This window comes from Taudactylus pleione, unplaced genomic scaffold (assembly GCF_031769625.1).
Source record: "Taudactylus pleione unplaced genomic scaffold, aTauple2 ptg000967l, whole genome shotgun sequence".
Lineage (NCBI taxonomy): Eukaryota > Metazoa > Chordata > Amphibia > Anura > Myobatrachidae > Taudactylus > Taudactylus pleione.
The window spans coordinates 13,020,001-13,030,000 of record NW_028285368.1 but is presented as its reverse complement, the minus strand read 5'-3'; the positions used below and the strand labels follow the sequence as shown (position 1 = coordinate 13,030,000).

Below are 10,000 nucleotides of genomic sequence, written 5' to 3'. Positions count from 1 at the left end.
ACTTGAGTTAAGAAGTAAAAGTTGTCTAAAGTTAATGTTTTTGAGCACCTACAGTCAAACCACACTGGACATGCCCAATCTCGTCTGATCTTGCAAGCTCTGCAGTGTTTGGCCTGGTTTGTACTTGGATGGGAGACCACCTGGGAATACCAGGTGCTGTAGGTACTTTTATACTGCCATAACATTCTTTTCTAGAACATTTTACATTTAATTGTTTCAACTTATCAATGAATTTACTTGAGTTAAGAAGTAAAAGAGGTCTAAAGTTAATGTTTTTGAGCACCTACAGCCAAACCACACTGGACATGCCCAATCTCATCTGATCTTGGAAGCTATGCAGTGTTGGGCCTGGTTAGTACTTGGATGGGAGACCACCTGGCAATACCAGGTGCTGTAGTTAATTTTATACTTCCATAACATTCTTTTCTATTACATTTTACATTTAATTTTTTCAACTTATCAATGAATTTACTTGAGTTAAGAAGTAATAGAGGTCTAAAGTTAATGCTTTTGGGCACCTACAGCCAAACCACACTGGACATGCCCAATCTTGTCTGATCTTGGAAGCTATGCAGTGTTGGGCCTGGTTAGTACTTGGATGGGAGACCACCTGGGAATACCATGAGCTGTAGGTAATTTTATACTGCCATAACATTCTTTTCTATTATATTTTACATTTAATTTTACAACTTATCATTGAATTTACTTGAGTTAAGAAGTAAAAGAGGTCTAAAGTTAATGTTTTTGAGCACCTACAGCCAAACCACACTGGACATGCCCAATCTCGTCTGATCTTGGAAGCTATGCAGTGTTGGGCCTGGTTAGTATTTGGATGGGAGACCACCTGGGAATACCAGGTGCTGTAGGTAATTTTATACTGCCATAACATTCTTTTCTATTACATTTTACATTTAATTTTTTCAACTTATCAATGAATTTACTTGAGTTAAGAAGTAATAGCAGGTATAAATTTAATGCTTTTGGGCACCTACAGCCAAACCACACTGGAAATGCCCAATCTCGTCTGATCTTGGAAACTATACAGTGTTGGGCCTGGTTAGTACTTGGATGGGAGACCACCTGGGAATACCAGGTGCTGTAGGTAATTTTATACTGCCATAACATTCTTTTCTATTACATTTTACATTTAATTTTTTCAACTTATCTATGAATTTACTTGAGTTAAGAAGTAAAAGAGGTCTAAAGATAATGGTTTTGAGCACCTACAGCCAAACCACACTGGACATGCCCAATCTCGTCTGATCTTGGCAGCTATGCAGTGTTGGGCCTGGTTAGTACTTGGATGGGAGACCACCTGGGAATGCCAGGTGCTGTAGGTAATTTTATATTGCCATAACATTCTTTTCTATTACATTTTACATTTCATTTTTCAACTTATCATTGAATTTACTTGAGTTAAGAAGTAATAGAGGTCTAAAGTTAATGTTTTTGGGCACCTACAGCCAAACCACACTGGACATGCCCAATCTCGTCTGATCTTGGAAGCTATGCAGTGTTGGGCCTGGTTAGTACTTGGATGGGAGACCACCTGGGAATACCAGGTGCTGTAGGTAATTTTATATAGCCATAACATTACATTTTACATTGCATTTTTTCAACTTATCAATGAATTTACTTGAGTTAAGAAGTAAAAGAGGTCTAAAGTTAATATTTTTCAGCACCTATAGGCAAACCACAGTGGACATGGCCAATGTTGTTTGATCTTGGAAGCTATGCAGTGTTGGGAATGGTTAGTACTTGGATGGGAGACCACATGGGAACACATGGAGCTGTAGGTAATTTTAAACTGCCATAACATTCTTTTCTATTACATTTTACATTTAATTTTTTCAACTTATCAATGAATTTACTTGAGTTAAGAAGTAAAAGAGGTCTAAAGTTAATGGTTTTGAGCACCTACAGCCAAACCACACTGGAAATGCCCAATCTCGTCTGATCTTGGAAGCTATGCAGTGTTGGGCCTGGTTAGTACTTGGATGGGAGACCACCTGGGAATACCAGGTGCTGCAGGTAATTCTATACTGCCATAACATTCTTTTCTATTACATTTTACATTTCATTTTTCAACTTATCATTGAATTTACTTGAGTTAAGAAGTAAAAGAGGTCTAAAGTTAATGTTTTTGAGCACCTACAGCCAAACCACACTGGACATGCCCAATCTCGTCTGAACTTGGAAGCTATGCAGTGTTGGGCCTGGTTAGTACTTGGAGGGGAGACCACCATGGATTACAAGGTGCTGTAGGTAATTTTATACTGCCATAACATTCTTTTCTATTACATTTTACATTTAATTTTTTCAACTTATCAATGAATTTACTTGAGTTAAGAAGTAATAGAGGTCTAAAGTTAATGTTTTTGAGCACCTACAGCAAAACCACACTGGACATACCCAATCTCGTCTGATCTTGGAAGCTATGCAGTGTTGGGACTAGTTAGTACTTGGATGGGAGACTACCTAGGAATCCCAGGTGCTGTAGGTAATTTTATACTGCCATAACATTCTTTTCTATTACATTTTACATGAATTTTTTCAAATTATCAATGAATTTACTTGTGTTAAGAAGTAAAAGCGGTCTAAATTTAACGCTTTTGAGCACCTACATCCAAACCACAGTGGACATGCCCAATTTCGTCTGATCTTGGAAGCTATGCAGTGTTGGGCCTGGTTAGTACTTGGATGGGAGACCACCTGGGAATACCTGGAGCTGTAGTTAATTTTATACTGCCATAACATTCTTTTCTATTACATTTTACATTTAATTTTTTCAACTTATCAATGAATTTCCTTGAGTTAAGAAGTTATAGAGGTCTAAATTTAATGCTTTTGAGCACCTACAGCCAAACCACACTTGACATGCCCAATCTCGTCTGATCTTGGAAGCTATGCAGTGTTGGGCCTCATTTGTACTTGGATGGGAGACAACCTGGGAATACCAGGTGCTGTAGGTAATTTTAGACAACCAAAACATTCTTTTCTATTACATTTACATTTCATTTTTTCAACTTATCAATGAATTTACTTGAGTTAAGATGTAAAAGAGGTCTAAAGTTAATTTTTTTGAGCACCTACAGCCAAACCACACTGGACATGCCCAATCTCGTCTTATCTTGGAAGCTATGCAGTGTTGGGCCTGGTTAGTACTTGGATGGGAGACCACCTGGGATTACCAGGTGCTGTAGGTAATTTTACAGTGCCATAACATTCTTTTCTATTACATTTTAAATTTAATTTTTTCAACTTATCAATGAATTTACTTGAGTTAAGAAGTAATAGAGGTCTAAAGTTAATGTTTTTGAGCACCTACAGCCAAACCACACTGGACATGCCCAATCTCGTCTGATCTTGGAAGCTATGCAGTGTTGGGCCTGGTTAGTACTTGGATGGGAGACCACCTGGGAATACCAGGTGCTGTAGGTTATTTTAGACAACCAAAACATTCTTTTCTATTACATTTACATTTCATTTTTTCAACTTATCAATGAATTTACTTGAGTTAAGAAGTAAAAGAGGTCTAAAGTTAATGTTTTTGAGCACCTACAGCCAAACCACACTGTACATGCCCAATCTCGTCTGATCTTGGAAGCTATGCAGTGTTGGACCTGGTTAGTACTTGGAAGGGAGACCACCTAGGATTACCAGGTGCTGTAGGTAATTTTATACTGCCATAACATTCTTTTCTATTACATTTTACATTTCATTTTTCAATTTATCATTGAATTTACTTGAGTTAAGATGTAAAAGAGGTCTAAAGTTAATGTTTTTGAGCACCTACAGCCAAACCACACTGGACATGCCCAATCTCGTCTTATCTTGGAAGCTATGCAGTGTTGGGCCTGGTTAGTACTTGGATGGGAAACCACCTGGGATTACCAGGTGCTGTAGGTAATTTTATAGTGCCATAACATTCTTTTCTATTACATTTTAAATTTATTTTTTTCAACTTATCAATGAATTTACTTGAGTTAAGAAGTAATAGAGGTCTAAAGTTAATGTTTTTGGGCACCTACAGCCAAACCACACTGGACATGCCCAATCTCGTCTGATCTTGGAAGCTATGCAGTGTTGGGCCTGGTTAGTACTTGGATGGGAGACCACCTGGGAATACCAGGTGCTGTAGGTAATTTTATGCAGCCATAACATTCTTTTCTATTACATTTTACATTTAATTTTTCAACTTATCAATGAATTTACTTGAGTTAAGAAGTAAAAGAGGTCTAAAGTTAATGTTTTTGAGCACCTACAGCCAAACCACACTGGACATGCCCAATCTCGTCTGATCTTGGAAGCTATGCAGTGTTGGACCTGGTTAGTACTTGGATGGGAGACCACCTAGGAATCCCAGGTGCTGTAGGTAATTTTATACTGCCATAACAGTCTTTTCTATTACATTTTACATTTAATTTTTTCAACTTATCAATGAATTTACTTGAGTTAAGAAGTAAAAGAGGTCTAAATTTAGTGCTTTTGAGCACCTACAGCCAAACCACACTTGACATGCCCAATCTCGTCTGATCTTGGAAGCTATGCAGTGTTGGGCCTCGTTTGTACTTGGATGGGAGACAACCTGGGAATACCAGGTGCTGCAGGTAATTTTAGACAACCAAAACATTCTTTTCTATTACATTTACATTTCATTTTTTCAACTTATCAATGAATTTACTTGAGTTAAGAAGTAAAAGAGGTCTAAAGTTAATGTTTTTGAGCACCTACAGCCAAACCACACTGTACATGCCCAATCTCGTCTGATCTTGGAAGCTATGCAGTGTTGGGCCTGGTTAGTACTTGGAAGGGAGACCACCTGGGATTACCAGGTGCTGTAGGTAATTTTATACTGCCATAACATTCTTTTCTATTACATTTTACATTTCATTTTTCAATTTATCATTGAATTTACTTGAGTTAAGATGTAAAAGAGGTGTAAAGTTAATGTTTTTGAGCACATACAGCCAAACCACACTGGATATGCCCAATCTCGTCTTATCTTGGAAGCTATGCAGTGTTGGGCCTGGTTAGTACTTGGATGGGAGACCACCTGGGATTACCAGGCGCTGTATGTAATTTTATAGTGCCATAACATTCTTTTCTATTACATTTTAAATTAAATTTTTTCAACTTATCAATGAATTTACTTGAGTTAAGAAGTAATAGAGGTCTAAAGTTAATGTTTTTGAGCACCTACAGCCAAACCACACTGGACATGCCCAATCTCGTCTGATCTTGGAAGCTATGCGGTGTTGGGCCTGGTTAGTACTTGGATGGGAGACCACCTGGGAATACCAGGTGCTGTAGGTAATTTTATGCAGCCATAACATTCTTTTCTTTTACATTTTACATTTAATTTTTCAACTTATCAATGAATTTACTTGAGTTAAGAAGTAAAAGAGGTCTAAAGTTAATGTTTTTGAGCACCTACAGCCAAACCACACTGGACATGCCCAATCTCGTCTGATCTTGGAAGCTATGCAGTGTTGGACCTGGTTAGTACTTGGATGGGAGACCACATAGGAATCCCAGGTGCTGTAGGTAATTTTATACTGCCATAACAGTCTTTTCTATTACATTTTACATTTAATTTTTTCAACTTATCAATGAATTTACTTGAGTTAAGAAGTAAAAGAGGTCTAAAGTTAAGACTTTTAGCACCTATAGCCAAACCACACTGGACATGCCCAATCTCGTCTGATCTTGGAAACTATGCAGTGTTGGGCCTGGTTAGTACTTGGATGGGAGACCACCTGGGAATACCTGGTGCTGTAGGTAATTTTATATAGCCATAACATTCTTTTCTATTACATTTTACATTACATTTTTTCAACTTAGCAATGAATTTACTTGAGTTAAGAAGTAAAAGATGTCTAAAGTTAAGGCTTTTAGCACCTACAGCCAAACCACACTGGACATGCCCAATCTCGTCTGATCTTGGAAGCTATGCAGTGTTGGTCCTGGTTAGTACTTGGATGGGAGACCACCTGGGAATACCAGGTGCTGTAGGTAATTTTATATAGCCATAACATTGCATTTTTTCAACTTAGCAATGAATTTACTTGAGTTAAGAAGTAAAAGAGGTCTAAAGTTAATATTTTTCAGCACCTATAGGCAAACAACACTGGACATGGCCAATGTCGTTTGATCTTGGAAGCTATGCAGTGTTGGGAATGGTCAGTACTTGGATGGGAAACCACCTTGGAAAACCAGGTGCAGTAGGTAATTTTATACAGCCATAACATTCTTTTCTATTACATTTTACATTTATTTTTTCAACTTATCAATGAATTTACTTGAGTTAAGAAGTAATACAGGTCTAAAGTTAATGTTTTTGAGCACCTACAGCCAAACCACACTGGACATGCCCAATCTCGTCTGATCTTGGAAGTTATGCAGTGTTGGGACTGGTTTGTACTTGGATGGGAGACTACCTAGGAATCCCAGGTTCTGTAGGTAATTTTATACTGCCATAACATTCTTTTCTATTACATTTTACATTTAATTTTTTCAACTTATCAATGAATTTACTTGAGTAAAGAAGTAATAGAGGTCTAAAGTTAATGTTTTTGAGCTCCTACAGCCAAACCCACTGGACATGCCCAATCTCGTCTGATCTTGGAAGCTATGCAGTGTTGGGCCTGGTTAGTACTTGGATGGGAGACCACCTGGGAATACCAGGAGCTGTAGGTAATTTTATACTGCCATGACATTCTTTTCTATTACATTTTACATTTAATTTTTTCAACTTATCAATGAATTTACTTGAGTTAAGAAGTAATAGAGGTCTAAAGTTAATGTTTTTGAGCACCTACAGCCAAACCACTCTGGACATGCCCAATCTCGTCTGATCTTGGAAGCTATGCAGTGTTGGGACTGGTTAGTTCTTAGATGGGAGACTACCTAGGAATCCCAGGTGCTGTAGGTAATTTTATACTGCCATATCATTCTTTTCTATTACATTTTACATTTAATTTTTTCAACTTATCAATGAATTTACTTGAGTTAAGAAGTAAAAGAGGTCTAAAGATAATGGTTTTGAGCACCTACAGCCAAACCACACTGGACATGCCCAATCTCGTCTGATCTTGGAAGCTATGCAGTGTTGGGCCTGGTTAGTACTTGGATGGGAGACCGCCTGGGAATGCCAGGTGCTGTAGGTAATTTTATATTGCCATAACATTCTTTTCTATTACATTTTAAATTTCATTTTTCAACTTATCATTGAATTTACTTGAGTTAAGAAGTAAAAGAGGTCTAAAGTTAATGTTTTTGAGCACCTACAGCAAAACCACACTGGACATGCCCAATCTCGTCTGAACTTGGAATCTATGCGGTGTTGGGCCTGGTTAGTACTTGGATGGGAGACCACCAGGGATTACCAGGTGCTGTAGGTAATTTTATACTGCCATAACATTCTTTTCTATTACATTTTAAATTTAATTTTTTCAACTTATCAATGAATTTACTTGAGTTAAGAAGTAATAGAGGTCTAAAGTTAATGTTTTTGAGCACCTACAGCCAAACCACACTGGACATGCCCAATCTCGTCTGATCTTGGAAGCTATGCAGTGTTGGGCCTGGTTAGTACTTGGATGGGAGACCACCTGGGAATACCAGGTGCTGTAGGTAATTTTATGCAGCCATAACATTCTTTTCTATTACATTTTACATTTAATTTTTTCAACTTATCAATGAATTTACTTGAGTGAAGAAGTAAAAGAGGTCTAACGTTAATGTTTTTGAGCACCTACAGCCAAACCACACTGGACATGCCCAATCTCGTCTGATCTTGGAAGCTATGCAGTATTGGACCTGTTTAGTATTTGGATAGGAGACCACCTAGGAATCCCAGGTGCTGTAGGTAATTTTATACTGCCATAACATTCTTTTCTATTACATTTTAAATTTTATTTTTTCAACTTATCAATGAATTTACTTGAGTTAAGAAGTAATAGAGGTCTAAAGATAATGTTTTTGAGCACCTACAGCCAAACCACACTGGACATGCCCAATCTCGTCTGATCTTGGAAGCTATGCAGTGTTGGGCCTGGTTAGTACTTGGATGGGAGACCACCTGGGAATACCAGGAGCTGTAGGTAATTTTATACTGCCATAACATTCTTTTCTATTACATTTTACATTTAATTTTTCAACTTATCATTGAATTTACTTGAGTTAAGAAGTAAAAGAAGTCTAAAGTTAATACTTTTGAGCACCTACAGCCAATCCACACTGGACATTCCCCATCTCGTCTTATCTTTTTAGCTATTCAGTGCTGGGCATGGTCAGTACTTGGATGGGAGACCACCTAGGAATCCCAAGTGCTGTAGGTAATTTTATACTGCCATAACATTCTTTTCTATTACATTTTACATTTAATTTTTTCAAATTATCAATGAATTTACTTGTGTTAATAAGTAAAAGCGGTCTAAATTTAACGCTTTTGAGCACCTACATCCAAACCACAGTGGACATGCCCAATCTCGTCTGATCTTGGAAGCTATGCAGTGTTGGGCCTGGTTAGTACTTGGATGGGAGACCACCTGGGAATACCTGGAGCTGTAGTTAATTTTATACTGCCATAACATTCTTTTCTATTACATTTTACATTTAATTTTTTCAACTTATCAATGAATTTACTTGAGTTAAGAAGTAATAGAGGTCTAAATTTAATGCTTTTGAGCACCTACAGACAAACCACACTTGACATGCCCAATCTCGTCTGATCTTGGAAGCTATGCAGTGTTGGGCCTCGTTTGTACTTGGATGGGAGACAACCTGGGAATACGAGGTGCTGTAGGTAATTTTAGACAACCAAAACATTCTTTTCTATTACATTTACATTTAATTTTTTCAACTTATCAATGAATTTACTTGAGTTAAGAAGTAAAAGAGGTCTAAAGTTAATAATTTTGAGCACCTACAGCCAAACCACACTGGACTTGCCCAATCTCGTCTGATCATGGAAGCTATGCAGTGTTGGGCCTGGTTAGTACTTGGATGGGAGACCACCTGGGATTACCAGGTGCTGTAGGTAATTTTATACTGCCATAACATTCTTTTCTATTACATTTTACATTTCATTTTTCAACTTATCATTGAATTTACTTGAGTTAAGATGTAAAAGAGGTCTAAAGTTAATGATTTTGAGCACCTACAGCCAAACCACACTGGACATGCCCAATCTCGTCTGATCTTGGAAGCAATGCAGTGTTGGGCCTGGTTAGTACTTAGATGGGAGACCACCTGGGAATACCAGGTGCAGTAGTTAATTTTATGCAGCCATAACATTCTTTTCTATTACATTTTACATTTAATTTTTCAACTTATCAATGAATTTACTTGAGTTAAGAAGTAAAAGAGGTCTAAAGTTAATGTTTTTGAGCACCTATAGCCAAACCACACTGGACATGCCCAATCTCGTCTGATCTTGGAAGCTATGCAGTGTTGGGCCTGGTTAGTACTTGGATGGGAGACCACCTGGGAATACCTGGTGCTGTAGGTAATTTTATATAGCCATAACATTCTTTTCTATTACATTTTACATTACATTTTTTCAACTTAGCAATGAATTTACTTGAGTTAAGAAGTAAAAGAGGTCTAAAGTTAATATTTTTCAGCACCTATAGCCAAACCACACTGGACATGGCCAATGTCGTTTGATCTTGGAAGCTATGCAGTGTTGGGCATGGTCAGTACTTGGATGGGAAACCACCTGGGAATACCAGGTGCTGTAGGTAATTTTATACTGCCATAACATTCTTTTCTATTACATTTATCATTTAATTTTTTCAACTTATCAATGAATTTACATGAGTTAAGAAGTAAAAGATGTCTAAAGTTAAGGCTTTTAGCACCTACAGCCAAACCACACTGGACATGCCCAATCTCGTCTGATCTTGGAAGCTATGCAGTGTTGGGCCTGGTTAGTACTTGGATGGGAGACCACCTGGGAATACCAGGTGCTGTAGGTAATTTTATATAGCCATAA

At 37.6% G+C, this 10,000-nt stretch overlaps 8 non-coding genes and 32 pseudogenes across 8 annotated transcripts; all 40 read left to right on the top strand.

Moving 5' to 3' along the window:
* Positions 1–46: 46 nt before the first annotated feature.
* LOC148472178 (5S ribosomal RNA) lies at positions 47–165 on the top strand (annotated as a pseudogene).
* A 116-nt stretch (positions 166–281) lies between these two features.
* On the top strand, positions 282–400 carry LOC148472177 (5S ribosomal RNA; annotated as a pseudogene).
* Positions 401–516: 116 nt separating this feature from the next.
* Positions 517–635, top strand: LOC148472176 (5S ribosomal RNA; annotated as a pseudogene).
* A 115-nt stretch (positions 636–750) lies between these two features.
* Positions 751–869, top strand: LOC148472175 (5S ribosomal RNA; annotated as a pseudogene).
* Positions 870–986: 117 nt separating this feature from the next.
* LOC148472174 (5S ribosomal RNA) lies at positions 987–1,105 on the top strand. The gene has a single exon (XR_015874512.1). It is a non-coding gene; the product is annotated as a 5S ribosomal RNA (ribosomal RNA).
* Positions 1,106–1,221: 116 nt separating this feature from the next.
* Positions 1,222–1,340, top strand: LOC148472173 (5S ribosomal RNA; annotated as a pseudogene).
* Positions 1,341–1,455: 115 nt separating this feature from the next.
* On the top strand, positions 1,456–1,574 carry LOC148472172 (5S ribosomal RNA). The gene has a single exon (XR_015873282.1). It is a non-coding gene; the product is annotated as a 5S ribosomal RNA (ribosomal RNA).
* A 341-nt stretch (positions 1,575–1,915) lies between these two features.
* On the top strand, positions 1,916–2,034 carry LOC148472171 (5S ribosomal RNA; annotated as a pseudogene).
* A 115-nt stretch (positions 2,035–2,149) lies between these two features.
* LOC148472170 (5S ribosomal RNA) lies at positions 2,150–2,268 on the top strand (annotated as a pseudogene).
* Positions 2,269–2,384: 116 nt separating this feature from the next.
* On the top strand, positions 2,385–2,503 carry LOC148472169 (5S ribosomal RNA; annotated as a pseudogene).
* Positions 2,504–2,618: 115 nt separating this feature from the next.
* LOC148472168 (5S ribosomal RNA) lies at positions 2,619–2,737 on the top strand (annotated as a pseudogene).
* Positions 2,738–2,853: 116 nt separating this feature from the next.
* LOC148472167 (5S ribosomal RNA) lies at positions 2,854–2,972 on the top strand (annotated as a pseudogene).
* A 115-nt stretch (positions 2,973–3,087) lies between these two features.
* Positions 3,088–3,206, top strand: LOC148472166 (5S ribosomal RNA; annotated as a pseudogene).
* Positions 3,207–3,322: 116 nt separating this feature from the next.
* Positions 3,323–3,441, top strand: LOC148472165 (5S ribosomal RNA). Its single transcript, XR_015874360.1, has one exon. It is a non-coding gene; the product is annotated as a 5S ribosomal RNA (ribosomal RNA).
* Positions 3,442–3,556: 115 nt separating this feature from the next.
* On the top strand, positions 3,557–3,675 carry LOC148472164 (5S ribosomal RNA; annotated as a pseudogene).
* Positions 3,676–3,790: 115 nt separating this feature from the next.
* On the top strand, positions 3,791–3,909 carry LOC148472163 (5S ribosomal RNA; annotated as a pseudogene).
* Positions 3,910–4,025: 116 nt separating this feature from the next.
* Positions 4,026–4,144, top strand: LOC148472162 (5S ribosomal RNA). Its single transcript, XR_015873280.1, has one exon. It is a non-coding gene; the product is annotated as a 5S ribosomal RNA (ribosomal RNA).
* Positions 4,145–4,259: 115 nt separating this feature from the next.
* Positions 4,260–4,378, top strand: LOC148472161 (5S ribosomal RNA; annotated as a pseudogene).
* A 116-nt stretch (positions 4,379–4,494) lies between these two features.
* Positions 4,495–4,613, top strand: LOC148472160 (5S ribosomal RNA; annotated as a pseudogene).
* Positions 4,614–4,728: 115 nt separating this feature from the next.
* Positions 4,729–4,847, top strand: LOC148472159 (5S ribosomal RNA; annotated as a pseudogene).
* Positions 4,848–4,962: 115 nt separating this feature from the next.
* On the top strand, positions 4,963–5,081 carry LOC148472158 (5S ribosomal RNA; annotated as a pseudogene).
* Positions 5,082–5,197: 116 nt separating this feature from the next.
* On the top strand, positions 5,198–5,316 carry LOC148472157 (5S ribosomal RNA). Its single transcript, XR_015873696.1, has one exon. It is a non-coding gene; the product is annotated as a 5S ribosomal RNA (ribosomal RNA).
* Positions 5,317–5,431: 115 nt separating this feature from the next.
* On the top strand, positions 5,432–5,550 carry LOC148472156 (5S ribosomal RNA; annotated as a pseudogene).
* Positions 5,551–5,665: 115 nt separating this feature from the next.
* On the top strand, positions 5,666–5,784 carry LOC148472155 (5S ribosomal RNA). Its single transcript, XR_015873906.1, has one exon. It is a non-coding gene; the product is annotated as a 5S ribosomal RNA (ribosomal RNA).
* A 115-nt stretch (positions 5,785–5,899) lies between these two features.
* On the top strand, positions 5,900–6,018 carry LOC148472154 (5S ribosomal RNA; annotated as a pseudogene).
* Positions 6,019–6,346: 328 nt separating this feature from the next.
* Positions 6,347–6,465, top strand: LOC148472153 (5S ribosomal RNA; annotated as a pseudogene).
* A 116-nt stretch (positions 6,466–6,581) lies between these two features.
* On the top strand, positions 6,582–6,699 carry LOC148472152 (5S ribosomal RNA; annotated as a pseudogene).
* A 116-nt stretch (positions 6,700–6,815) lies between these two features.
* On the top strand, positions 6,816–6,934 carry LOC148472151 (5S ribosomal RNA; annotated as a pseudogene).
* A 116-nt stretch (positions 6,935–7,050) lies between these two features.
* LOC148472150 (5S ribosomal RNA) lies at positions 7,051–7,169 on the top strand (annotated as a pseudogene).
* A 115-nt stretch (positions 7,170–7,284) lies between these two features.
* Positions 7,285–7,403, top strand: LOC148472149 (5S ribosomal RNA; annotated as a pseudogene).
* Positions 7,404–7,519: 116 nt separating this feature from the next.
* On the top strand, positions 7,520–7,638 carry LOC148472148 (5S ribosomal RNA). The gene has a single exon (XR_015873279.1). It is a non-coding gene; the product is annotated as a 5S ribosomal RNA (ribosomal RNA).
* Positions 7,639–7,754: 116 nt separating this feature from the next.
* LOC148472147 (5S ribosomal RNA) lies at positions 7,755–7,873 on the top strand (annotated as a pseudogene).
* Positions 7,874–7,989: 116 nt separating this feature from the next.
* LOC148472146 (5S ribosomal RNA) lies at positions 7,990–8,108 on the top strand (annotated as a pseudogene).
* Positions 8,109–8,458: 350 nt separating this feature from the next.
* Positions 8,459–8,577, top strand: LOC148472145 (5S ribosomal RNA; annotated as a pseudogene).
* A 116-nt stretch (positions 8,578–8,693) lies between these two features.
* Positions 8,694–8,812, top strand: LOC148472144 (5S ribosomal RNA; annotated as a pseudogene).
* Positions 8,813–8,927: 115 nt separating this feature from the next.
* Positions 8,928–9,046, top strand: LOC148472143 (5S ribosomal RNA; annotated as a pseudogene).
* A 115-nt stretch (positions 9,047–9,161) lies between these two features.
* On the top strand, positions 9,162–9,280 carry LOC148472142 (5S ribosomal RNA; annotated as a pseudogene).
* A 115-nt stretch (positions 9,281–9,395) lies between these two features.
* LOC148472141 (5S ribosomal RNA) lies at positions 9,396–9,514 on the top strand (annotated as a pseudogene).
* Positions 9,515–9,630: 116 nt separating this feature from the next.
* Positions 9,631–9,749, top strand: LOC148472140 (5S ribosomal RNA; annotated as a pseudogene).
* A 115-nt stretch (positions 9,750–9,864) lies between these two features.
* LOC148472139 (5S ribosomal RNA) lies at positions 9,865–9,983 on the top strand. Its single transcript, XR_015873278.1, has one exon. It is a non-coding gene; the product is annotated as a 5S ribosomal RNA (ribosomal RNA).
* Positions 9,984–10,000: the final 17 nt, after the last annotated feature.